Consider the following 25,622-nt stretch of genomic DNA (forward strand, 5'->3'; position numbering starts at 1 on the left):
TGAGGAAGTCATACCAGTTAGAAATAAATTTGCTCTTGCAGTTTCTTGATTTTGATAGGCCACCAATTTTGTGGAAAAAAAAAAGTTCTTTACACAGGCATCCCCTCATGTTAATTCTGTCATTATTGCAGCATGATTCCAAGCTGGGAAAAGAGTTTGTCATTCTCTATCATGTTTGTTTACACATCCTTGACTCCTGTTAAGTGCTTAATGGGGTTTTGTCTATTTGTCTCCTTCTTAACAGTCAAGTGGCACTTATTAAAGTTAAAATAGGGAACGCTGCACCCTTGTGCCACAGACATAAAACACAATGCAAGTTAAACATTCTTTACAGAGAAAATCAACAGATCTAACAAAGCAAAACTTTCAGCAGCTTCTTATCCAACTCACAAACTACTTTGCTTCAGCAGGCACAAGATGAATGACAGATATCACTGAGCTAATTTCAAGAAAACATCACCTAAAAAAACTTCAAATGGCCTGTTATACCTGAAACCTCTGATTTTACACATTCATTTGTCATTGTTTTGTGGGGCTGTGTTTTATTATATGGCTAGGATTGTTATTCTGCTGTTAAATATTGCATCAATAGGGCCATCTAATGCACCATTACCAAAGCCTAATCTTGCAAGAGTGTTGGCATTAATCAATTAATATTTTATTTGGACAGTAGATTATAAATGTATTTATATTCTACACAATCCACACTTTCTTGTTTTGTTTCTTTCCTTTAGTTTTGTTTTATTGCCCCAGTAATAGAAGGATGTGCTCCCACCCAAGCCCAGACTGAATCATTGCACTGCCTTAGATTTATCTATATAAGAAAAGTTAATTAGGAGCATTGTTGAGAGGGATTGCTCTCTGCTTACATGGGTAAAAACCCCAGTGCTGGCAAAAGCTACAATTGAGTGGTTATGGTAGAGGGCTTAAGTGATTGCGTTTGTCAGTCTCACTTGACAGAATGTTTCAAGTCAAGAGAATGAATCCCAGACCACAAAAATTCCTCATGAGGAGTGGCAGCCAACTAATACCGTAATTTCTGGTGTCTTCTGACAGCTTTCTCTTCTTCTTCATTTACATATTTCTTCTTCTCTCCTAGCAGACTGCAGAAATTCCTTACTGCAGCAGCATAGATGAGGGCTTCACTAGCATTTCTGAAGCTGCTTTCTGCTAACTTTTTCAATCCATGCAGTATATGTGAAGCTGGTACTGATATGCTGATTTCACTGAGGTATCTATAAATTGTTTATTAGATGAGCACTCACGACGAGATGCCACACGTGAATCCAGCCAGCACAAATCACTGAGACTGCATTCAACAAGAATGGCAGCACCACAAAGATAGGATGCCAAAGGAAGTTCTCACTTTCACAGCACAGCAGAGAAATATGGTTAATATAGCAAGAAATCATGAAGTAAAACAGATGGAAGAAACATTCTGAGTGTTAGGGAGGAAGAGAGAGCAGTATGTAGTAAAGGGAGATGAGCTATTTTCCATGAGCAGTCAGCATTCTGGTCAGACTTTTGGTCAGATTTTATAAATATTAATTTTCCAATCCTATCTGGTTTATTATTAAGCCATCAATGTGATTATTGTCTCAGAGAGATTAGTTCTGAGAATGGGTGTTTATCATTTGTCTGGTTAAACTGAAACATAGACTTTAAAAAAAAATTGTTTGTTTGTTCTACATGGTTGCAGAAGGGATAAACCAGCTAGAGGGCTCTTACTCCTGTTAATTCCTGTGCAGAGGTGGTGGCAAGCAAGAGGCTGGGATAGTCAGAGGCTCATCATTCACTGAGCTCCATCCACAGCCTTGAAGAGTCATGTGGCATTTCAGCAATAATAGATGACTGCAATAACAGTAATTTTAGCACAATGACTATAAGGATACTGTGCACATTAACTAAAGGATAATCACCTTTTCTAATTCTCCAACAGGTGATCAAGATTTTAGAGTTGTTTATCCAGATTATAAAATCAGTACAGCAAGGTGCAACAACATTGGAACTTGTGAAAATGAAAATCCCAAGTATCTGTAATGCTTCTGTAGCAATGCAGGATAGTTTATAATTGTTCTTATAAATCTTTTTATAAGCCCCAAGTTAGTCAAGAACACATAATGTCTGCTGTTGTTTGACATCATCACCTAGGAATTTTCAGATACCGGACAGAATATTTTAATATTTTGAATAAATTAATATTTTTAATATTTATTGAATATTTTATCACCATTTAGTCTACTGCTTGCATCTTTTGTGATTACCTATCTGAATTATAGCCAAGGAAACTCAATCAAATTAGCAAAGGATGATTAATTCTTTGACTAATTCTTTTCTGAGCAAAAAATTCTTCAAAGTTCAATTTGAAATGACTTATTTCTGACCACTACAAAATCCCTCTCAGATAATATCTGGCATAATAATAGCATCAAGAATTCAAGTGGAGAAATGCAGGTTTGAGACCTATTTGGCTCCTAGGACCTGATATAGCAAAACCCTTAAGGAAGTTCTTTATTTGGATGGAAAAAATTCTTGTATTTAATGTCCTGGAGGTGATGACACACTTATCTGTCTATTTAAGAATTAAGAATCCCTGAAACTGGGTTTCTGGGACTGCCCATAAACTTTGCAGTCATGCTGATTCAGGACCTTCAGGATTTCTTCTGTTTCCCCTCAAATATCTAAAAATTTATCCACTGATTGAGACTGGTATGTGAACAGTAATGAGCAGAGGACTTCGCCTGAAAGGGAGCCCATCTGGACATTCTTACAAAGACCTTTATTATCTGTTTTGCTGTTTGTTCTAATTTCTGTATGGTACAAATCACCAAATACTGCAGCAGAAACAGCAAAGGCAAATGGCAGTCTTAGGGCTGCATGGGTTGGCAGAGTCACCACGCCAAGGACGTTTCAGGTCTACAGCATCTGTGGGGTTTGGAGAGGAGGAGCACGATGAAGTGTGGGTAGGATGGGGAACTCAGCTCCTTCACTGTGCTGCTAAAGGGTCTCACCAGGCCCTCCAGGGGGATTGCTAAATGTTCCAGAGGGTGGATATCACAAACCCCAACTGCTGGCTCCCACGAGCTAGCAAGGACAGGATGCTCCCTTACCCAAAGGTTCCTTCATACCTACCCTAACAAAAGGCAAAGGGCCACTGCCAGTTCAGCAGGGTGACTGCATGTGGACTTGAAAAAGAGCCTTCATCTGCCTTTTCAGAATGGGAAAAAAATGTAAATCGTGCCATCCTGTTTCAAAGCCTATTAGAAGGTAGCAGTGATGTATAGTTCAAGCAGGCACCTTTCACAGTGACTAATACACAGCTTCCCTGCTGTGCACCAGGATGACTGGTGATAATGGTAGTGATGAATTCCCATGCAAAATATCAGAGGGTTTTGGAAAATGATTCCCTTTGACTCATTAAGTACACAGGCTTCACCAGCAAGATAATGTGTCAAAAGCTATTTCAGAAGAACACAAGCTACTACTTCATTTAAAAAATCCAGGATAATTTTAAGATGACAAAATATGCCTGGGGATTGCAAATGTAAGGCAAAAGTGAATACTCCATCCTTTAAAACTTGGCTTTAGGTTAGCCAAGAAAATATTAGGATTGCTCTCACTGCAGTCACATCTGAGAATTTTGTGATGACAATAAATTCTTTCAAAAATTGCTCTCCCCGGTACAAAGAGCTACAGCTGATGGGATACCTGCATACAGAGAGAACCATGGAGGTTTACTTGTAACCTTTAACCTGTAAATTTAAAAGTAAAGTACCTCATTCACTGCCTAATCTGACATAAGCCACAAACCTCAAACATATTCAAATTTTAAATATATTGAAATGCGTAACTGGCATTTACCCAACTGTCTGTGCTAAATGGATGCTCAGCAGAACTAGTGGAAAGAAGGCAGAAAAGCTACCAATGCCTACATGATGCTCTTTTCTCCTTGGGAGCTGTAAGAAGTTTGGGCAAAAAATGAATAACCAGAATAAAAGCATAGAAGAGCCAATGTAGCCAATCTCAAGTAAAGTGGGGGGTTGTGAAAAGGCAAGAGTGAGAAAGAAAATAAAAAAGACTAAATACTGCATTAATGATTGTGAAAAAATAATCTTTTCTCTAAAAGGAATTGATTGTATAGAGCCATTCATCTTCTGACACTGTCAACACACTCTTCTGCTTCTGTCTTAGAGAAGCTTCTTTAATATTTATGAAGGGCCACTGTCATTTTCCCCCTCTGCCTTTCTGGTTGCATCCTTTATGACTGACTGCTTGTTGCTAATGTCATTGTCCTCAGGGAGAGGAATCATGCCTCCCACCCCCACCAGAGCTCCAGCCTGAGGTCGATGAGCGTGAAGAGACATGGCAGTTTGAGAGATCTGCAGCATGAAAACATGTCCAGCACTGAAAGGCAAGGACTGCTCAGCAGTCTCTGTGGCTTTTACTTCCAGTCTGCGAGGGAGATGTACTGCTGCTTGCATCTCCTCCTAAATGGGAAAATAAGGCACCATCTCGCCTTATTTTAACTGTTTCAAACAGAAAAAGGGGACCAAAAGGTGTCGTGATGTCCTTGGAATTAAAAATACTGCATTTATAGTGCATTAGAAATTAAGCACATCTCAATTTGCACAATTGCAACAGGAAGGAAAAATTATTCAAACTTCATCTGCTTTTCACTGTCCATTATAAATGCATTACTAAAAAACAGGCTTACCAAATAACCTGACAAGGCCCAGAGATAATAACAAAATTATCTAACTTTACAGCTACATGGATGTGCCTGTACAGCCCTTGAAGAGGCTGCCTCTGGTTCCAGCCTGCCAGTTTAACTATGAAGAGCCTGAGAAACACAACTCTTCACAGGTGAAAAAGGAATTTCCTGCAAATACAACTCAGAACAAGCAAAATAGGAATTCCCTGCAAACACCCCTGGTAGGTATCAGAAGGGATCCCTCTGCAAATACACCATCAATGCCCTCATCTGCCATCCTACTTTCAAGCCACAAAAAATATATTTACCAAGTGACCAAAATTAACTTGATGTTCTTGGATGAAGAGCTTTACCCTGCAGTACTCTAGGCTGCTTGAAAGACACTAAAAATACAAACCTCATGGCTCCATGCTGGACTAACAGAATTGGGGCCCCGCTGCATTATGGCTGTGGTAGTTTTGCAAACTTAGCAGGATACATGATGTGAAAGCTAGAAAATCATTTTGCTTCCTAAAGTTGACAGGAGATGGGATTTAAACTGCCTTAGTTGGAGTCCTATAATCAGTCATCCAAAATAAATTGTATTATTTAAGACTTACTCAGAGTCAGACAAGCTGAAAACCTATTTTTATAGAATAAAAAAGTTTATAGGCTCCCATAAACATTTAAATTGCTTCTTCATACATGTTCTGCATGGGGAATTCTTTTGTTTCATTTGTAAGACTTTCTGTTGTGCCATGTGACTGCTCGCAGCAGTTTGGATCTACAAACACCTCACACTGGGGTTTTCCTTTTTATTAACAGCACCAATCTAAAACTACCCTACACACACCTGCTGCGATAAAAGAACCACTTGGGCACATAGATTTGAATTAACACGGAATATTCTACCAAAACTCTCCAACAGCCTCTGACTGAGTAGATAATTTTCTAAAGCAAATACATTCGTGGGATTTTTTTCCGTAATTTTTCTGTAATTTTGCTGCAGATGGGTGCGGGTGAGGTTTAGCTGTGTCACCTGCATCCTGAGCCATGTTGGCTGGCAAAAACGTTAATGCAGGTCCATGGCTTTGAGACAGGAGTGCAGGAGACCCCACATGCTCAGACCTGGGAGCAGTTCCCAAACCACAGCAGTTTATGGTACGAACTCCCAGCTGCTGTGTGCTTACAGCACAGGGCTGTAACAATCTGATTTCGGTCACACAAGGTTACCAGGGCACAGAGATGCCTTGATCATTTCTCCCATGCAGACTGTTCATATTCCTCTGTAAACTGTGGCATATGGACACAGCATGATATTCACTCCTCCAGGTTAACTTGCTTCCCTTGCAGAGGAAGTCTCAAGGGACACCCCACAACATCTCAGCAAACAGCAATGGAACCAGAGCAGATTTATGAGCCTTTAGTGTTTCATTGGACTTTACGGAGAAACTCAGCTGCAAACATTTCCTCTCCAAACCTACAAATACCTCCTTTCCAGACCTGTTATCCTAGAAAAGGGGAAAATAGCATTCAATGAACCCGACACAAAGTGCGTTACAATATTTTCCAAATTTTTTACTGGAAGTCAAAATAATTATTTTTCAACACAAGATTTATTTTTAACCTTTTCACAACAGTCTTTTTTCCCGAGTTTGGGGAAAAAAAGCAAGAACAGCTAATAACTACTAGACATGTCTTACTAGTCAAAGACATTTTCAGAGAAACCAGCAAACCCAACTATTTTTATCTCATTTCATGCCCTCATGGGTTATGAAAATGAGCCAAGTCTTTTAGAAAGCTGTATTGCACTTAAATTGGCTTTTGCTTCAAAATGCAAATATTCCCTGCCAACACATACAGAATATAAAACTTGCCAACTGGATGACAAGAAGGAAGAAGAAGATTGCAAATGATGTTGCAAAGACAGGAGATAAAATACACAGCCTAGTAGGATATACATGTACAAATATTCCTGCCATGTATATTTACTCCAGCATAATCTGGAAATGACTGAAATAATGACAACATTACATTAGAACTGTTTATATATTTAAACATTTCTTTCCTTTTATTTTAAAAGACTACAGGCAATCACAAATAGATTGGTTTTTTTCATGGTATCCTATTAAATGGAACAAAAATAGTCCTTAACCACTGTTTTGTGTTTGATTTCTGGTAGCAATAGGGCTCCATCTCTAAACTTATCCTGTTGCTACAAGTTTTAGCTGCCCTTCCTCCCTTTGTGATAATGTGAGGACCCTAATCCTGAAAACATCTCTATTTCTATCTCTGGACAGATTGATCCAGAGAAAAGATCATATCTTAGGTGCTACTCAAAGACCTGCTCATCTCCCTAACGGATTGTTTTAAGATGAGCCAAATTCTGCTGAATTCTGAGTTTTCTTTAATTTATTTCATGTGATGAAAAATATTTGTGGTGATACTTTCACCAATTTCTGGTACTAGAAAAGAAAACAAATATCTTTTTATCCACTCAGAGAATACATTTAGTAATAAAAAAGTTTGCTCCTGTGTTTGAGAAGTTACTTTTTTTTTTCTCATAGCAAATTTTTGAGTTCACAAAGTTCAAGTGAATTTCTTATCTACCAAAATGAATTTTGTAATCCTTATTAAATATTAATGCTGAACAAGAATCACCACTTTTCTGTGCTTATAAAAAATAGTTGTCTCTAGAATGTGTCAGACAATTGTTGGTTTTTTGTTTTTTTTCCTTTAAGATTGATTTAAATAGTTTTAAATGTGCTATCACCCTAGAAATATTTCATATGAACAAAGATGTAGAGGTCAGGAGTGTGTCAAAATGACATTTAAATGTCAAACCAGTACTTACTTTATTGAGATATGAAGTAATGTCTGCCTATTCACTGAAAAAGTGTTTAAGTCTATTTCAAGTTTTCAAAGACAGTTCTCCAGTAATGATGCCTTTGAGTGCCTCTGTGGAGACATAGAACAGAAACTGGAACAGAATTGGTAATGGGGAATAAAATTAGGAATTATCTACTGTTCTGTCATGAAATCCACACAACCACATCATGTCTGTATTAGCACACTAAGAATTAAAGCAGGGAAAAATCAAATAAAGGACTTACTTCTGTGAACAATAGCTTAAAAATAACAGAAAAGATCAAAGTTGGGGACAGAAAGGACTGCAGCTCAAAAACAACGGGAAAGATCAAATGCTGCAAAGTTGGGGAGAGAAAAGACTTCTTTACCACAGCTGAGCCAACACTGCCTGTGTTTATTGTCCATTCATAATGAAAAGTAAATGCAGAGGAAACCAGCACTGTTGAAATGCAAGCATAAATAACATAAATAAAGACTATTACCTCTTGCAGACAGAATATTTGGAACTGCAGTCTGATTTTAGATCTGTCAAATGAGGGAGTGCCTTACTGACTGCTCCCACCCCCAGGTACCAGCCTGAGGTGAATCCCCTCCTCCTGGTTCAGGCATTCCCAGTAGAGAAAATGAGATGGATTTCAGCCCCACCAAGCATTGCACAGGACAGATCAGGGTGACTGTGAATGACACTCAGGGACTCTGCTCCCAGGCCACAGCTCTCACCACAACTGCCCTCACCCAAGCCTGCCTCCTTCTGCCTTATTTTCTAAAGCAGGGGAAGAACCTGCATCTCTGGGAGAGGTGCAGACTTTCTCCTCCATGCCTTCAATGACTTTGTACTGTGTGTGTTGGCACCTTGGGATGAGTTCTACTTCCATGGCCAGGACGTCCTTGGCTGCTGCAGGACCACCCAGGAGGGCACTGACCTGTTCTGGATGAGATGCTGCTACCTGTCTGCTGAGAGGAGAAAGGACCAGTCATCAGCTAATTTCTCCCATGCAGGTCACAGAACAGCTGTCTGCTAATTACCTTCCCTGACTGGTAGCCTAAATTGATTTTGAACTAGGACTCCACAGGTGAAAAAAGTTGTATACTCTATTCTAAATCTCATGCCTTTTCCCCCCCCCCCTGCATTCTTGGTGTTAGAAAAGGGAGAGGATGGAATGTTTCTAAATCTTCCTTCCCCCAGACTGATAATTTTCACCCTAGAAATTCACACTTTGAAGTTTTTGATTATTTTATGAACAACTATTACTGTGGGTTTTATTATGTACTTGAGAGCTCAGAAGTTGTGATCTTGCTGTGCTGTACAATACTTTTAAATTATGGGACAATCTGCATTCCTGGTGCGTTGTGAGCTGACAATATATGGGTACCTCATCTGACAGGAGGACACTGTCCTTGCAGTCTAGTACACTTTATGCTGGCTCTGACAAATATAGTGAGCAGACATTAAATGCTGCAGACATTCAAAATTCCCGAAGAGCATTTTTCATCCAGTATTAGTTCACACAAATATGCTTAGGTGACAGCTTGTTTAATATACACTGAATAATATGGGTCGTGCCATTTGCCAGCAAGTGAGAGAGCTCCACCAGCAAGCATTTTATTAGGTGCATTGCTATTTAGTGTTCACACCATCATAATATTTACATTTCCTTTTTATTTGGTGAATTACTAAGGCTGCACTGTGGCATTTAGATTAGCCCTACATGAGAGGCTGTGTGAAAAAAGAAGCACCAAGAGGGTGCATCCTTGAAGGTCACACAACACAATGGAGAACACAAAAGAGTGTTTTTCTTCAAAGGGTGATAATACCTTAATTTTGAGGCCTGTATCCAAAAATTGTTATGGATTCTGAAGCCATTAGCTACTCTACCAACCTGACTATTAGTCTGACTGGGAGAGGTTCAAAAAATTCTCTGAATTCAAGGTACAACATGTCATGGTTTAAAGGCAGTTAGCCTCAGGTTTCCTGGATGTGCGTTTTTTGGATATAGGTTACTGGGCTAAGTCACGAGCATTTTTATGGCAAGTAGAGGACAAAGGGGTTCTTTACATCTTCTCCTCCCCAGCTCTATGGCTCATTGAGCCAAGCATAATTTAAGGAGCATGCACACAAAAATCGGGCAAAGCATCTCAGCAGGAGGATTCTGGAGTTCTGGTTCATCAAAGGTCATGCATATCCCCACATATTAAGTTCATCACCTTCTTATTCAATTGAAAAAAGCTCTGCAGCAACCCATCCAGAATACTTTAAAGCTATAGAAAGAAAAAAGAAAAAAGAAAAAAAAAAAGAAAAAAAAAAAAACCAAAACATAAAAACAGTTTCTCAGCACCCCTAGATTGATTCTGGGTGTGTTTATCCCACGCAGAGACTTTCTCATACCAGTACGCATGTGAGATGTTGCACCACATGGCTGAGAGCCACGCCACAGGAGATACTCTCCCAGAGACAAAAGCAGAAGAGACACATTAGCTCTGTGCCCCACACACTTTAATAAGACCTGTCACTTGCCAGCACAAGCTAACACAGGCTCTGCTCTGGGCTGACATAGCTCAGTTGCTCTTGAAAACACTCACAGCAGTCTGGGGATCTCTGCAAAAGCTCTGTTCTTAATTCAGACATGACCACAGACACACAGTATCAGGGCCATCAAAAGTTTTCTGTCAGGATGTACTCAAGGACCCAGAGGCAGTGAGAAAAGAAAAAAAAAAGAAAAAAAAAGAAAGATTTTTTATTTTTTATGCATGGTTCTGAATTGTACCGTATGCATATGTTCATTATTCACCAGACAAATGATTGAGACAATCTGCCTCTTTTAAGTATTGTTTTCTAATTCTGTTTTATTCCGGTTTTATTTGTTTCCTATTTTCCTGTGCCATGGCTGGTTTTGATCATGTGTCCAACACAAGATCCCAGCTCTAAACTTTCAAATTCTGTTCTCTGGAATAAATCCAGAATTGCAATTTTGAACTGTGGCCATATACAGCTTTTTGAACCCGATTTCCTTCTGCCACAACACCCTTGAGACTGTCTGAAGACAAGCAATGATGGTTTGTTTTTGTTTTTGTTTTTTTTTTTCAATGCAAATTAAAACCTGGTTTACTGAGCTTTACCTACTTCCTGACACACCACTGCACCACCACCACCATCGCCAATAAAGATGCTGCCAAATGCTGATTTTGGAACCCAGAATTCCAGAAATCAGCAGTACTGAAAGTAACAAGCACAAAGCTCATATTTTTTTCATGAGAATATTTCCTGTCCAGTGGTGCTCAGCTGAGTCCTACTGTTTGGACCTTGTAGAGTCTGACCCCTTTAGAAGAGGCCGACTGAGATCTCAGGCATTTCTTCACAAACACAGTGGCATCTCTGACTTCATAATGCCACTAGTCACGTGGTAAAGGACTTTTGTTTGGGTTTTTTTCCTAAAAAAATATAACAAATTCTTTTATTTAAATTATGATTTTTTTTTTTTTTACAATGGCACTTAATACTCTCCGGCACACTCGACAATCTTGGTCTAAGTAGTGTATTAACACTACATAAATACCTGAAATATTTTTTTTATTATTATTTTGCTCATGGAAAATCAAACATATTTTCCCATTGATAACAACTTCTGCTAAAGGATGATGTCAGCCTACTGATGAAAATGAAAGATGGTGAGTTTTGAAAAAAAAACATAACAAGGATAAGGAAGTGGGAATTAAAAGCAGACACATTAAAATTAAAGGCACACTTTTCAGCAGTAAGATTAATTACCATTATAATATATTCCTAAATAAAGTCTCGAGTTCTCTAGCTCTGAGTTTGTCCAAGATTTGTGTTTTCCTGGAAGATTTGCCACTGTGTGTATTTCTGGGTGTCAGTGGGAGAGCCTGACAGAAACCATAAGGTCTGGGAGGACACTGCCCTGGGACAGGTGGGATGAGAAGAGTGGCAGGTGCTAGAGCTCAGCAACAGGATAGGGAGGCAGCCCAGAGACCCTGAGTCCCAAGAAACACAGAATGGAAACTGCTGTGCTGACCTTTGTTCACCCCCACATCACAGCCACCTTCATCACAGAAGGGATGCAGAACATCTGCAGTTTGCCTGGGATTCTGCTCTGCCACGTTGTCTTGGTTTAAGATGAGTTAGGGAGGTGGACACTATAAAATAAGCCACCTCCCCTCTAGCTTTTTCTAATCCCTTTCCACCACTGAGACAAGAATGTGAGTAGATATAAGTGAAAAAATAGCAGCTTACAAAAAAAAAAAAAAAAAAAAAGAAAAGAAAAAACCAAAAATGACAACAAGCAAGCAAAACAACAATAGTCACTAGTTACAAAGTAGTTGCTGAAATCTCCCAGACTCCCTGGGAACAAAGAGAAACTCAAAATGGTGGAGAAATTATGTGTTCCTCCAAGCACATGATAAACTTATTCAAAAAATTCTGGTCCTTTGACAGATTTCTCAAACCAAATAAGTTATTAGCACATATTATCCCCTTTTTCTTTTTATAGAAATTTTCATATTGAATTTCTTGATATAATTTTCAAACACTAGACTCTGTTGAACTTGTAGGTTCCTGAAAGCTGATGACTGACACCAGCGATGAAAGATGGTAAATAGTGTAATTATAATTCATAAATGTGATGCTACAGCTAGGATATGATAAAAAAATTAATGTGGCTCCTAATTAACTTTCAGTAGCAAAGAATAAGATAGTTTATAAAAAGTTGCAAGAGAAATTAATTTGTCTCTCTTTTTCTTCAAAACTTAATGGTGAAAATCAATTATCTTTGCAGAAAAAAAGCAAGATTCATGTTTTTACCAATCAATAAAGGTCTGATTACACCAAAGAAACAATTAAGAATAGGACAGGAGATCTAAACCAGCATTTTTTATTAGCTTTGCTAGAATAGAAATAGAATGAACAGCAGCATACTGCAGATGAACCCAATGTTTTATCAGTCTATTGTTCTGTCATGGAGCAGAGATTAAATTCCAAATATAGAGAATATAAGTACCTTATTACCTATTACCTTAACTAAACATCTGTTTGCAGCAATCTGTCTGAGAAAGGTGGAGTTTGAGAAAAGGTTATAAGGTGTTTTGCAAATTATTAAATAAAAAACCTAAACAAAACAAACAAAAAACTGTTTCTCAGTAGAACAGTAAGCATTGTCATGAAATAATTTACCTGGCTCCAATGCCAACATTACAGGTGAGCCTGTAAAGGACCGTACATAACCTATACAAGGGAAAATGAAATATAAGAGCTCTTTTTGGGAGACCCTTCAGACCTTGACTACCATCAGCATGTCAATGAAGCCTTTTCACATCCTTACCCACCTCCAGTCCATCCTATGCAACTGATGGGCTTTGTTAAGGAACAGAAATCACAGCAAGAAATAGGCAAAAAGCACTCCCTCATGTTAAAGCCAGTTTAGAAAGTCTGTTCATTTTATAAGACATCTCTGGGGGATATATCCAAGATAGTTTTCCTTAGATAAAACCATGCTAACAGGTCATCAAAGTTACAGGTTGAAATTTCCCCAGAATTTGGCAAACTTCAGCTGATATTCCTGACTGCTGGAAGGAAATGATTAAGCCAATTTTTATAGACAAACTTTTGTTTTCTTTTTAGAAAATGCACACACAGAATTTAGTTTCAGTCTCCTTATTTCAATATCTACTTGTCTTGCTTGTCTTATTTTCAAGGCTTGACATCCAAGGGCTGTCATGCTGCTTATTAATAATTTTGACATCTGCTCAGGTCATTTTTCAGAATTAAGTGACACACAGCTTTCACGTTTTCATTTCTCATCCTAGAATAATAAATACTGAAGCTTTCTTTTCATGTATGGCAAAAGCATTTCCATATCAAGATCGCAACACTTCCTGCTGAACTGAACTGCAGTGTGACTGGGATGCATCACAACATGCAATCCATACCACAAAAAATACTTCTGCTCTCAAGAAAGTTAGATAGCACTCTATGAAATAAAAAAAAAAAATCAAAAAAAAAAAATCATGTGGCTTCTGTATTAATTTTGGAGCAAAATCCTGACCTATATTTCTAGAGGATTGCCTGCTGAATGTGTGAGCTTGGTCTTTTTTCTAACACAACCATCCAGACATTTGTAAGTAACTTGATGAATTGATGTATTTGGCCAAAAATTATCCCCATGAATCACAAATGAGGACAGAACCACCAACCTTTATAAACTGTGTCTGTTACTAGTGATCAAGCCAGCTTATGGATTTAATTTATAGACCCTGGTCATAAAATTTGATTCACTTGTGGCAGCCATATAATCACTCTGTTTGGGCTGATGTGGTCACATTTCTGTGCTAATAGCATACTTTCAAAGAAACATTTAGCAATGCATTTATTTATCATCTTGAGATATTCCAAAAAGATGGGTAAATATTTTAACATTAATCCCCTCAGTACTTCTGTCCAGGGAGAAGTTTGGGATCCTCCAAAGTGCTGCCACTCAAACCAGTCAGTATCCTTGCAACCCTATCTCCCTGTATGATGAGGTTCACTCAGCTCCTAAGAAGAGCAGAGCTGCTACTCATCATGAGAAAACATCTGCAATCTATTCTTGTATAATTAGCATGCATTTGTAATGCTGGAGATACTTTTATTTCTGTGAAATTTCTATGCTAATGCTGGAGGCAGAGACCAAACTCCTCACTGCTCTCTTTCTCCCCATGACTGAGGTTTCTCCTCCTGCTCAGCTGAGAAGGGGGACAGCAACAAGGGTGGCAACAACGTGGCTGGGCCTTCTTCAGCATGAGACAGAGACATCCACAGGGCACAGTGGAGCCCTGACCTCCTAACCCAGGGCCACCTTGCTCCTTGACAATCAGGTCACCACTGAGACATCTGGCATCTTGACAACATTCTTATGAATAAACCAGTTTCTTGCACTTCTAGAAAGTGGGAGTCTTTTTAAAGGAAGAAAGAACCTTTCTTTTTCTCAGGCTTGATCGGTTTCTAAAATAAAAAAAAAAAACAATTCAGCTTATTATAATACTATGTAAATCCCAGTTTTCTTTCTTAAATGGTAATTACAATCAGTGTAATTCATACTATTATTTGCACTGTGTGACATTAAATTAAATTCTTTTTCAGTTAATTTATTGTTTGCTACTGATCTCTAGTGCCCTTCAGACACTCTTGAAAATGATTATTTAGGTCTCTATTAAAATATTTTGATGAATAAAACTGCTGAAGTACTAGCTGATGACCACCAGCTATATTTTAAGCAGAAACAGGCTTGGGGCTTTGAGGTTTTGTTATTTTTAACATGACTGAAAGAAACTGGAACAAGGCTAATGTTGAACAAGCTTCCTAATGCTCTCTAATCTTGTGAGTCAAAATAACACTGCCTACATAACTTTACACATAGGCACTGTTTTGGAAAGCTCATGTCTGATTGCTGTATTAAATTATGGAAAAACTAGATTAATAGAATCACACAAAGGTGTTAGTTCATATCTCTGCCAATGCAGTGTGGTTTTTAAATCCTTAATACCTTAAGTCCCACATTGATTGTTGTAAAGCAAGGTGAGGTTGTGTACATTTTACAGTGTAAAAGATACAGCTCTTGACCTGACTTTCTTTCAAGCATGGGAATTCTGGTGCCATCAAATTCTTGAACAGAATTGCATTAATTTTGATAAATTAGAGCCTAAGATGAGAAAAGATCAATTATTCTTGTCGGGACATCTATCTAGGAGAGGGGGGGAAATAAATAAAGAAAAAAATTACCTTATTTTGGATTCCAAATGGATGGAATCAATTTGAGAGGAAAATATTTTAAATTGGAATTAGAGTATCCACAATCCTTGTTAAGAGGTATATCTCAAATATCAGTCATGAGAAATAGTTACTTATAGTGGCCAACTTTTGAAAACTGCTGTGGGAAAAAATCAGTTATACAAACCAAAAGTCAGAAATTGAAGATAATCAATAATACAGCAGCTAGTTTTAGCTTGGTGATTTTTCCTCATCTGTGTTCAGGCTGCTGCTGAAAACCATTCTAACCCCCTGCTCTGAATTGCAGGAGATCAGAGAGTTAATGACATTACCAACATATATTACATTGCAGAATTTCTGTTTCACAGCGTGTCAGATGTACTCACTCAGCCATCTCCACATCCCAGCTTAAGTTGTGCCTGTAACAATATATAGCTTGAAAATAATATTAAGGAGCAGATTTAATCATAGTTAAGTTTCAAAACTAGAAGTTGCCTGCTTATCTGAGTGTTTCAGGGCTGCATTCCAGATCAGTGTGTTAAAGATGAACAGGAACACTTTTTACTATGACAGGATCAACTGAAGTAAGAGAATCAAGAGAATGGGATTTATTTGCACTAATTGCCCTGAAAGCAAATCAAAGTGTCCTTTATGTAACTAAAATCTGCTTGTGAATATCTATGCATTTTCATAAAGCTAACAGCTTCCTTGTTAACTCGCTGTTGATATAAATGGACATGTGTACTTATATAGGACAAAGTCAGTATTTTAATGTTATGTTTTCTTCTGCACTACAAGAAAGGCTTGAAGAAACAGAACTATTCTTAAGGGAGCACGTCAACAGTGCAGTGTCAAATATCATCACATTGTGACTAATGCTCCATTTTGCATCTCAAATATTTTTAACTTGTATTTGTTTTGTGCTCTGTGAAGTTAGGTTTTTGAGTGGGCTCTTCAGAGCAAGTATAAGCCTGTATGCTTCAGTGCAGTTCAAGAGTGCTTTTTTCTCCACAAATCCCCTCCCACTGCCTCCTTGCCATCCCTTCAGATCCTCAGCTTCTCATGAAAGAGACTCCCTGAGTCATTTAACACCCTCCTTTGAGAAGGCTCAGCCTCTATCACCTTATACATGTGAAACAGCACCATGATACCCTCCTCCAGATGCACTCTACACAGACAGCCTTGGGAACTTAATCTCCTGCTTGTAGGAATCTCAGAAAATGACTCACCTATTTCTTTACCCCTTCTTTTTACCTCTCTTGCTCTTTGTGTGCTTTTTACCTGGCAATGAGTTCATCGGGGTAATGCTCATAAGTCAAGTTGCCCACAAGGCTGCAAAAAAGATCCCCTGGTCTTGACGGGTCCTTCAGGTCAAGAAGTCCCTCTCTGGAAAAGCAGCAGGAGACCATACATCACAACAACTCCGTTGCAGTGGCAGGCAATCAATGGAAACCCAATAATATCGATAGAATATGTACGAAGTTGATGATGCTCTCTCTTCTGGGGCCACAGCATTGATGAGATGTCACTGACAAACCACCAGGAGTTGCCACAAAGCTCTGACACATCGATTTTCTGAAGCTGGGGTCTCCAGCTATATTTCTAATAAAACAAAAGGTCTAGGGATTCTTCCTGCACACCTGGGAGCCAAGCAGCTCAGAACTTGGGCTGTTTCATTTTAGCCCTGCAAACTACCTGGAGCTCTTGTAAAATAAGAGCTCATTGGGGCAAAATTGACAGTGAAGGTATTTTCTGCAGCTAAGCTTACAAGCCAAAATGCTTATTTCTAAAAAGATGGGGGGGAAGAGCAGGGGAAAGGGAGCTAAAAATATGTGGTCATGTTTTTTCCATTGCAAAGAGTTGCTTAATAGAAAACTCTGCAGCATAAGATTTAATCCCTCTCTGATGTGCAGCCTCACCTAACATTTTAAGATGCAAGATTTCAGAATGCAATTTTATTTTCTTTCTGAAAAATTTCCAGATTCACTGGAGACAAACCAACTTGCCTATATATTGAAAGACTTAAAAGTTGGATTTCTAACTAGACACAACTTCTAGTTGTGAATGAAAGAAATGCAATTAGCATGTGAAAATTAAAACTGGAATATAGCAATGTAGGGATTTGACACCCTTGTCTGTGCTCTGTGATTATATCTCTGCTACTCTGGCAGAGTTGACTCTTGACTACATTTCAGTGACATTCTGTTTGAAGATATCCTGTCTAGCCATCTCCCTGTATCATGAGGTTCACTCAGCTCTTAAGAAGAGCAGAGACATTCCAAGCATCTCTGACACTTGGATTGTGCCGCATTGGCAGAATAAAAAAGGACTAAGAAAATCAGACTATTGCTCTGTTTCTTCTGTTTCTTCACAGGCATGATTTTACACACACACATATATATACATATATACATATATACATATATATATATATATATATATATATATATAGAGGTGTATTTTTTTAATGCAGCAGCCTCCAGAAGGTAGCTGAGAATGAAAATGCAGCTGAAAAATCAGCTGCCTGAATTGGGGAAGATCAAAAGACAGAGCAACTCTCATGCTGACCAACATACTTGAGACAGGCAAAAAAAGGGGGTCAACAAGAGCCCTTAGTCTTGTTCTTTTGAGAGGCAAAAAGATTTGCCCTGTCAAAAAGTGGGGAAGAGCCTTCTTCCATCAAAGTCATCCAGCCTCAATTTCCTTAGCCCAGGCTAGTAGCATGCCCTTGAGTCAGTATTGACCTAGTGCTCTATTTTAATAAAATTTTACAGGCTCAAAACAATATTCTGTGATCACTCCTGTGACACCAGAAAAATCTTTAGTTGCTGAGCATAAATACCTCCTCAGCAGTCCTTTGATGGAAATAGATCTGAAACTCTGGAGCTGCAGGAAGATCCAGTACTTCAGGGAACCATACTGCCAACTAGCAGTGCAAGATTCGGATCATGCTCAGGGCAGAAAGCCAGATATTTTCTTTTAGAGAAGGAAAATAAAAGAGTTTGTATCAAATGGGTCCTTGTTATTCAGCAGATTCTTCTTTTTCTGGTAATTTCAGTATGCCCTATTAGTAAGAAACACTGGTTGAAAGATATGGAAACTTAAAGGAGCCAGAGAAATACTGAATGACAGTGGTATGCTCAAAGAATTTTCTTTCAAAGGAAGCTCATAAAATATGTATCCTAGCTGTTCTTTACTTTCTAATCAGGTTTTCTGATATAATGAAACTTTATCCAGAAAGACATTTACTCATTCATGTGGTGGTTCTGCCAAAAAAATGGGGAAATGCAAATAATGGGAAAAGATCAACTTAATCCATTTCAGCTTAACTGTGCAGGTGAACTCGGGAGGAAATGATATTAAACTGAAATCTGTGAAATTTTTGGCCCTTGAAAAATGCTACTTTAGACAGCAAACATTTGCTGAAGATTACCCTGTATTGTTGATGCTGCTAATTAGCAAACAAAACACTCGGGTTGCGCCACCACATCTGGCCCTTCTATTTGCTGAAAACATTAATAACCATGCTGCTGTCGCCACTCCTAATGGGATTTAGTGTCATGTGCCCTATGTTAAATGCTGTAGAGCACAGCAGCACCTTTCCCTGCAAGCATCAGGGAAAGCCAGCCTGTCACTCAGGGACTGCTTGTCCTGGTGGCACTGGGTTTGCAGAGCGTGCCAGATTTAGTCATGTATACGAGCATCACCTCGCTGACAGCCACGGGGAGGTATTCAGGGCAATTAGAATGGTAATCAAGAATTGACATCACCTCCTGCTCAGCCCATGTTATTCAATATAAAAATAAGCTCAATTAGTTCTGCGTTCAGGGTTTGGGTTCACATTAAGTTGTGGAAGTTGCAATTAAATCAGGCTTCTCATTTTGGTAGGTTGGGAAAAAAAAAAAAGAAAAGAGAAGCATTTGGGTTGTTTTCACTTTTAATAAGAGCACAATTTACTCTTAAGGTCAGAAGTGTGACATATGTTCTGTCTTGTGTTACAAAAATAATGATGTATCGGGTCATCTGAGATATACAGGGCTGAGGGGAAATAAGCAGAAAGCCAGACAGAGAGACAGCTCCTGGCTTGCTGTTGACATGATTCTCTCTTTCTGTGCAGCCATCATTAAAATGCCAGGCTGCTAAATACCTCAGAAAATAAAACCATGCACTAAAAAAGAATTATTTATTGGTTTGGGTTGCAAAACAAAACCTTCTTGTAGAACAGGCATTTAAAATAACTGTTTTGATATTCAGGCAGCACCTAGCAGTGAGACAGCTTGTCAATGCTTCCTTTATAAAACACTCATTTCTTAAAAAGCGTCGCGTTTCTTGTCAGCTAAAAAGAAAAATGGTTAAATCAGCTTGTCTATTTTTGAAATGAAGATCAGCAAAAATCAAATCAAAAGAAAACAAGATGTTTCAACTATTTTCAAGTTCTATTTGTGCTTCTTCCTAGCAAAGAAAAATTCTATCTTCCAAAGGAAAATCCAGGAAAACCTTTATTGAGAAAAATTTTATTTAAAATCCAATACTGACACTTAAACTGTTTAGTAGGCTCAAAGAACAGACTGAATATGTATTAATTTTAAGAATTAGGAACACATCGGCAGCATTATTTCCCATTGTTTTCTGGGAAGCACATTGAGGAGCACATTTTCTCAGTCATCCTTTCACTTTCCATACAGAGCACTCAGTTTGCAGTGGTATTTTCACAGAGGCAAAGCGCCTGCAGAGAGGTGTCTGATTGCCCCATACCCCCCAAAGTGGGCAGATTGCTCAAGTAGCAGGCAAATTTATTCCTCTCCAAATGAAGTGCTGCAGACCAGACTCCAAGAGAAATTCTCAGCACCTTGCTCCATGAAATCAATGAGACTATTTACAAGGCAAGAGGATAGGCAGACAAGGGAGTTTTTGTCAGCTGAATTGCTCCATCAGCTGAAATGCTCAGAGAAGGAATCAGCATGATCTTGATGTGCTGCAACCCAGTGCACTCTGAATGAATTGGTGCACGGTCCATCCTCCCATCAAAACATTTTCAGTGGTGATGCACCCGTTTGTTTGGAAATCTGCTCTTTAATTCATTGGCCTTAGTGTTCAAAGCAGCACGAAGTCAGTAGGGCTGCATGAGCATGGGAAGGGAACCGGGCCAGCAGTACTTCTGAAGGAAAGTGATAGCAGAGACTAAAAGAATGCAGCATCCCACAGAAAATTCCTGCTCCAGAAAATATTTTTAGAAGCTGCCCATCAAGTGTCTCCCCGTGCTGAGGCAGCCCTGGAAGCTCCTGTTTTGCCATAGGTCAGACCTGTCTCTAAAGGCCAGGCCTGACAGGCTGGATGCTGGTACCAAGCCAAGAAATGGAAATCTGTGGGGCTTTCTTTTCCTTCTTTTAGACTGATGACCTTTCTGAAGCCTGATATGAGATCAGGGTATTGATGTTTGGGGTTTGCTCGCTGTGATTTTATGGTGCCTATCTGTAAAAACTTCACAAAGGAACTTCTGTTGGCTAAATATGTTATATATTTTGGTACAAGGAGTGTAATGTGATGTAAAGTACATCATTAGGAAATAGTTTCACCCATTTAAAAACAGCTCAGGTGATGGCAAGCAAAAAACAAAGGAGAGAACCAGAATGTACTTCAATTTCATCAGTCTTCCAGTGAAATGTTTGATAAAGAGATGAAACAGATTCCTCTGGGTTGCTAGTGTGTTTTCATAACAACCATCACTTCTGTACCTTCCATCAGTCCTTGTTTGCCTATGGAAAATTAAGAAGAATTATAGCTTTCATCATAGATTAAAACATGAACCAGAAAAGAACAGGCCCTCAAAAATACCCAAACTGAAAAAACAAACAAACAAACAAAACAAACCACCAAACCCAAAACAAACAAACAAAACACAAAACAAACAAGCAAAACCAAAAATACCTCACCAAAACAAAACAAAACAAAAAACTCCTAAAACCACTTTCAAGCAACCAAACCAAAACACATCCATCTAAAATTCCAAAGCAAAAGAGGACCCTGATTACACTGGATCAGCCAAATAACTGAACTTGAGAGTAAGAGCCATAGATAAATATTTCCTAGGGTCTCAGTTAAAGTCATTCAGCAAGAAGGTGATTTTAATTCCCATCTCTTCAGGTGCCCTCAGCAGCAGCAGGTAACCCCATAAATGAGAAAATTATTTTACACTTTTTCTCCAGCTTCCTTTCCACCAAATCATTATGATGACTGCCAAGTAAAGTTCTAATATCTGTGGATCACACCAGTTTTCTCCCTGGGAAATATCTGCAGTCTACTTCTCATTCCAAGACCCAGGAAAGAAGGTGAAGCAGCAGCTCCAGGAGCATCCCTGTTGAGATTCCTGCTGCTTAATCCCTACCTAGCCAATGTCTTGACCTGAATTTCATCCCACAGACTTAGATCTAAATATTTAAGGACACAAAAAGCAAGAATTATCTAAGGGAATTACTTAAAAGCATGGATCTGAAAGCAGGTTAAGGAAAATCTCTAAGCTGGCAGGTAAAGATGAGGCACTTGAATCATTAATTATTGTTATGTAGGTTTTATGGCACCATCTTGATGGTAAAACACTTCATAGATAATATTTAAATAGATATGGTGTTATTATAATTACACATAGACCATGCTTGTGAAACATTAGAATTTCTAGTTTGAGCTACTTTGTGTACTTGAGAAATTGGGAGGAGGGGAAGATGTGTGACTATTTCTAATCATCTGCATCCTTTTATTATTCCACGTGGAAGATTCTTTTGTACTGGAAATTTATTTGTCAGTTTGTTGTTGAACCCAAATGGCTCCTTTGCACCTTTCAGCTGATAAATCCACATGACAGCATGCTGCTGTGCACACATTTGAAAATAGCATGGCCATCCATGTGTGGGGGGACATTTATGTGAAGGTTGTAAACCTTCTGATCAACCCAAAGGCAATGAAATCAAGTGTAGTGCTGGGAAACATGGCCATGCTACTTCTTGAGCTGCTCTGGCTTGTACAGACACACTGCAGGTACTTGCAGAGTGATCCCACTATTTCTAGTTCTGGGCTACTTTCTGTATCCTAAATTTTGGTGTCCAAAAGGCTATTTTTCCCTGTTTCTGAATTTTGAATAGGAAAGTAGTGTCATTTGTGGTGAGCCAGAAGCACAGCTGGGGGCTGAGGAAGGGGGCACTGGAGGCAGTAAGTCAGTGAAGAAAAGAGCATGCCTTGGTGCTCTTGCCTGAAGCTTTGCTGTTGTCACTAATTTCTGCCAAGCAGAAGGTTTAGCTCCAGAGGAGGTCCCACCTAATTGTCACCACATTTCTGTCATTGCTGCCACAGCTGTGTGACACTGCACTGTGAAGTAAGGTGGCACAAAACACGACTGAGCAAAAATCTGTTCTACCCGAGGAGCGCCATTTCTTGCTGTGGTTCAGTCAAAGCCATTACTCCTGAAATAAAGGATGTCTAAGAGAGGATCCCTAGTGATGCGACAGCACTGACAAAAATGGCTGGCAGAGGAAAAGGGGACACTGCTGTTTACACAAGGGTTTTGTACCACCAGTGAATGAAAATTTAATGAAAACATTGATTTTCGAAAATGTTTTGTTTTAATCTGACCTGTAGAAAGAAAGCAGTTTCGACTATAAACCAAAACAGATATTTTCATCATTATTATTTTAGGCCTTTTCTTGCAATTTAGTCACTTTCAGGGAGAAAACATGTCTGGGAGAGGACAAGTTTTGGATTATTCACTAGAAGGGAAATAATCCTTATCATTCTAGTCATTGTAAGTTTAAGTCATTCAAGTCACTGTAAGTTTAACATACAGCAAGGAAATAGTTTTTTATCTACAGCAAGTAGTCTCTACAATTAGAGAATGCAGAAATTTTCCCTGATGAACTTACACAAAAGATTTAACTTATTTAGTTTAGCTTTTAAAAGGAACTGTTTTCCTGAATTCCCATTTCCTGGTAGCTATTTGCAAATGCTACTTTCTAACACCCACTGTACCATTATGTATTAAAAGAGTCCATCCCAAATGCACTCCAGCAATAAAAGAGTATCAGCTTTTGCCTGTGTTCATCCAGCTGTCATTTTTACATATGACATTGTGGGTCCCAGGCCTGCGTTGGTACAGAAAAACATTGCCTGGTTTTTAGGGGTTTTTTTCCATTTTTTTTTCTTTCTTGCTTGCTCCTGACAAATAAGAAAGTCAAGGAATAATTAAAGCACAGACTGGAACAAAAATAACCTCCTAGTAAACAAGTGTGCTCAAGCAAAATAAATGATAATTTATTTTACACGCGGAGATTAAAAGAGCTTGGCTTGTTCAGCTTCTCAAAACAATAACTAAGAAGGGATATGAATGTTCCCTATAAATATATCTGGGTATGTAAACATGAAGGGAGAGAAAAATTACTTAAGCAACCAGTAGAATATTGGCACAAGGACAAATGAGTATAAACGAGCCATGAATTAATTACAGTGAGAAATTAGGATAAGTACCTGGAAGGAGAAGAGCTGCTTTCGGGCTAATTTATGGAAAAAATGAGCTGCCCAGTGGCTCTGTATTCAGCATGAAAATGTTGGAATTATTCTTCCTCAAAGCTCAGGTGTGGGAATGTGTGGCTGTGCATACGTTCTGACATGTATCTCACAACACTAGAGAGCTGTAAAGTTTTACTTTATTTGGCATACAAAAAGGAAAAATTAAGTGAAAATCCTTATGCCATCTCATTTTTAGAGAACTACTTTTAGATTCTGTGGGGTCAGACACTCACTAACTTCCACAGTAGAAGAGAATGAATAAGGAGCCTACCCCTGGAATCCCACACCATGAAAATCCCACTCTGTGGGAAGTCCGCACGCTTCCCCAAAACTGAGAGCACTCCTTTCCCCAAGAGCAAAAACACGCTCTCATCCAAAATATAAAACAATAAAAATTTTATCCTGGCACACCCAAGAGCTTTTAGAGAGATTATGCTCCCCCAGGAAGTGCAAGTCCTTGCTTTTCCCTACCATGAAGCTTGTTTGAGATTTTTTTAAAACAGCTAGGAAAATTAGGGGTTTTTTTTTTTTAAACAAATATTTCTTAAGCTTAATTTTTTATTCCCTTCCCACTTGTAAACTCTCTGTAAATGGATTTTTAAAATGACAGTGTTCATCCTAGACTTCAAATTATTCACAAACATGTCCAATAAATAATTCTTGTTCTGCAGACTATTTGTAAAATGCATATTTATCTGGAATTGAAAATTCATGCTATGCAGCTAATTAGTCTTCTCAGAGGGCTTAAGCAAGCCTGTAGGGTGCCTAGGGCTTCTCCCAGCTCTCAGCACAGGGCTTTGCATTCCCCCTAACTGAATTTACATTTCCAAATTTTTTGGACCATTTTATCTGGAAAACACACCCCTCCTCCACCCCCAGCTTTCTACTTGTGTCTCAGTACAGTATTTGTTTGTTTTGATCAATCTCTCCTTGAATAACGAAATGCACTCGTTCTCCCTCACTAAATTAAAGTCCACTTAAATCTGTATCTTAAAGACAGTTTAGAAAAGCAAGTTAGTCAGCAAAAAAGAGTATGAAGAAAGTGGGTGTCTGCCTTTCAGCTTTCTTGTTAGATGCTCATTTCTGAATTCAATTTTCTGCATACTTACCTCTTTAAGCTTAGTTTTCTTTATTTCTGCAAACACTGGGCATGTTTAGCTGTACAAAATTTAGACCTCTTGAAATGCAGAGTTTTAACCTCTGTTTAGCATGACTACTGTTTTTTTCCAATACCTATTCCATTTATTGATAATACCTCATTAGGTTCCAATGAGAAAATAAGAGAGATAACTTATAAAAAAATGAAGAAAAATTTGTTCAGTTCCATAATCTTAGAAATCCTGATCTTCAGATAAAAATTATCAAATTTGCTGGCCAGGAGTTACTAAACATCATATAGGAATGACTTTTGACTCTTTTCTTCGTCATAATTTCCATCAATATTCAAAATTCATTAGTCACCACTTTTTACTTTTCAAGAAAATACAAAGTCTTTCAATTGTCAAAGTTTGCTAGAGTAATTTTGGCTTGAGTATTTTTGAAGAATGTTTTGAAGAGTGACTTTGAGTGGAAAGCTCTGGGACCAGTCAGAACTTCTGAATATGTTGCACTTTTGTTGTGGTAGTACTGTGAATATTTGGGTGACAATCCCTTGAACAGATCTCCACTGCAGTGGAATTTGGTCAGGATTTAAAGTCACTGACTGATATTTAGGAGTATCATCATTAGCCATACTCAGTTGTGCATACAAAGATG

Source organism: Motacilla alba, chromosome 3, assembly GCF_015832195.1.
Source record: "Motacilla alba alba isolate MOTALB_02 chromosome 3, Motacilla_alba_V1.0_pri, whole genome shotgun sequence".
Classification (NCBI taxonomy): Eukaryota; Metazoa; Chordata; class Aves; order Passeriformes; family Motacillidae; genus Motacilla; species Motacilla alba.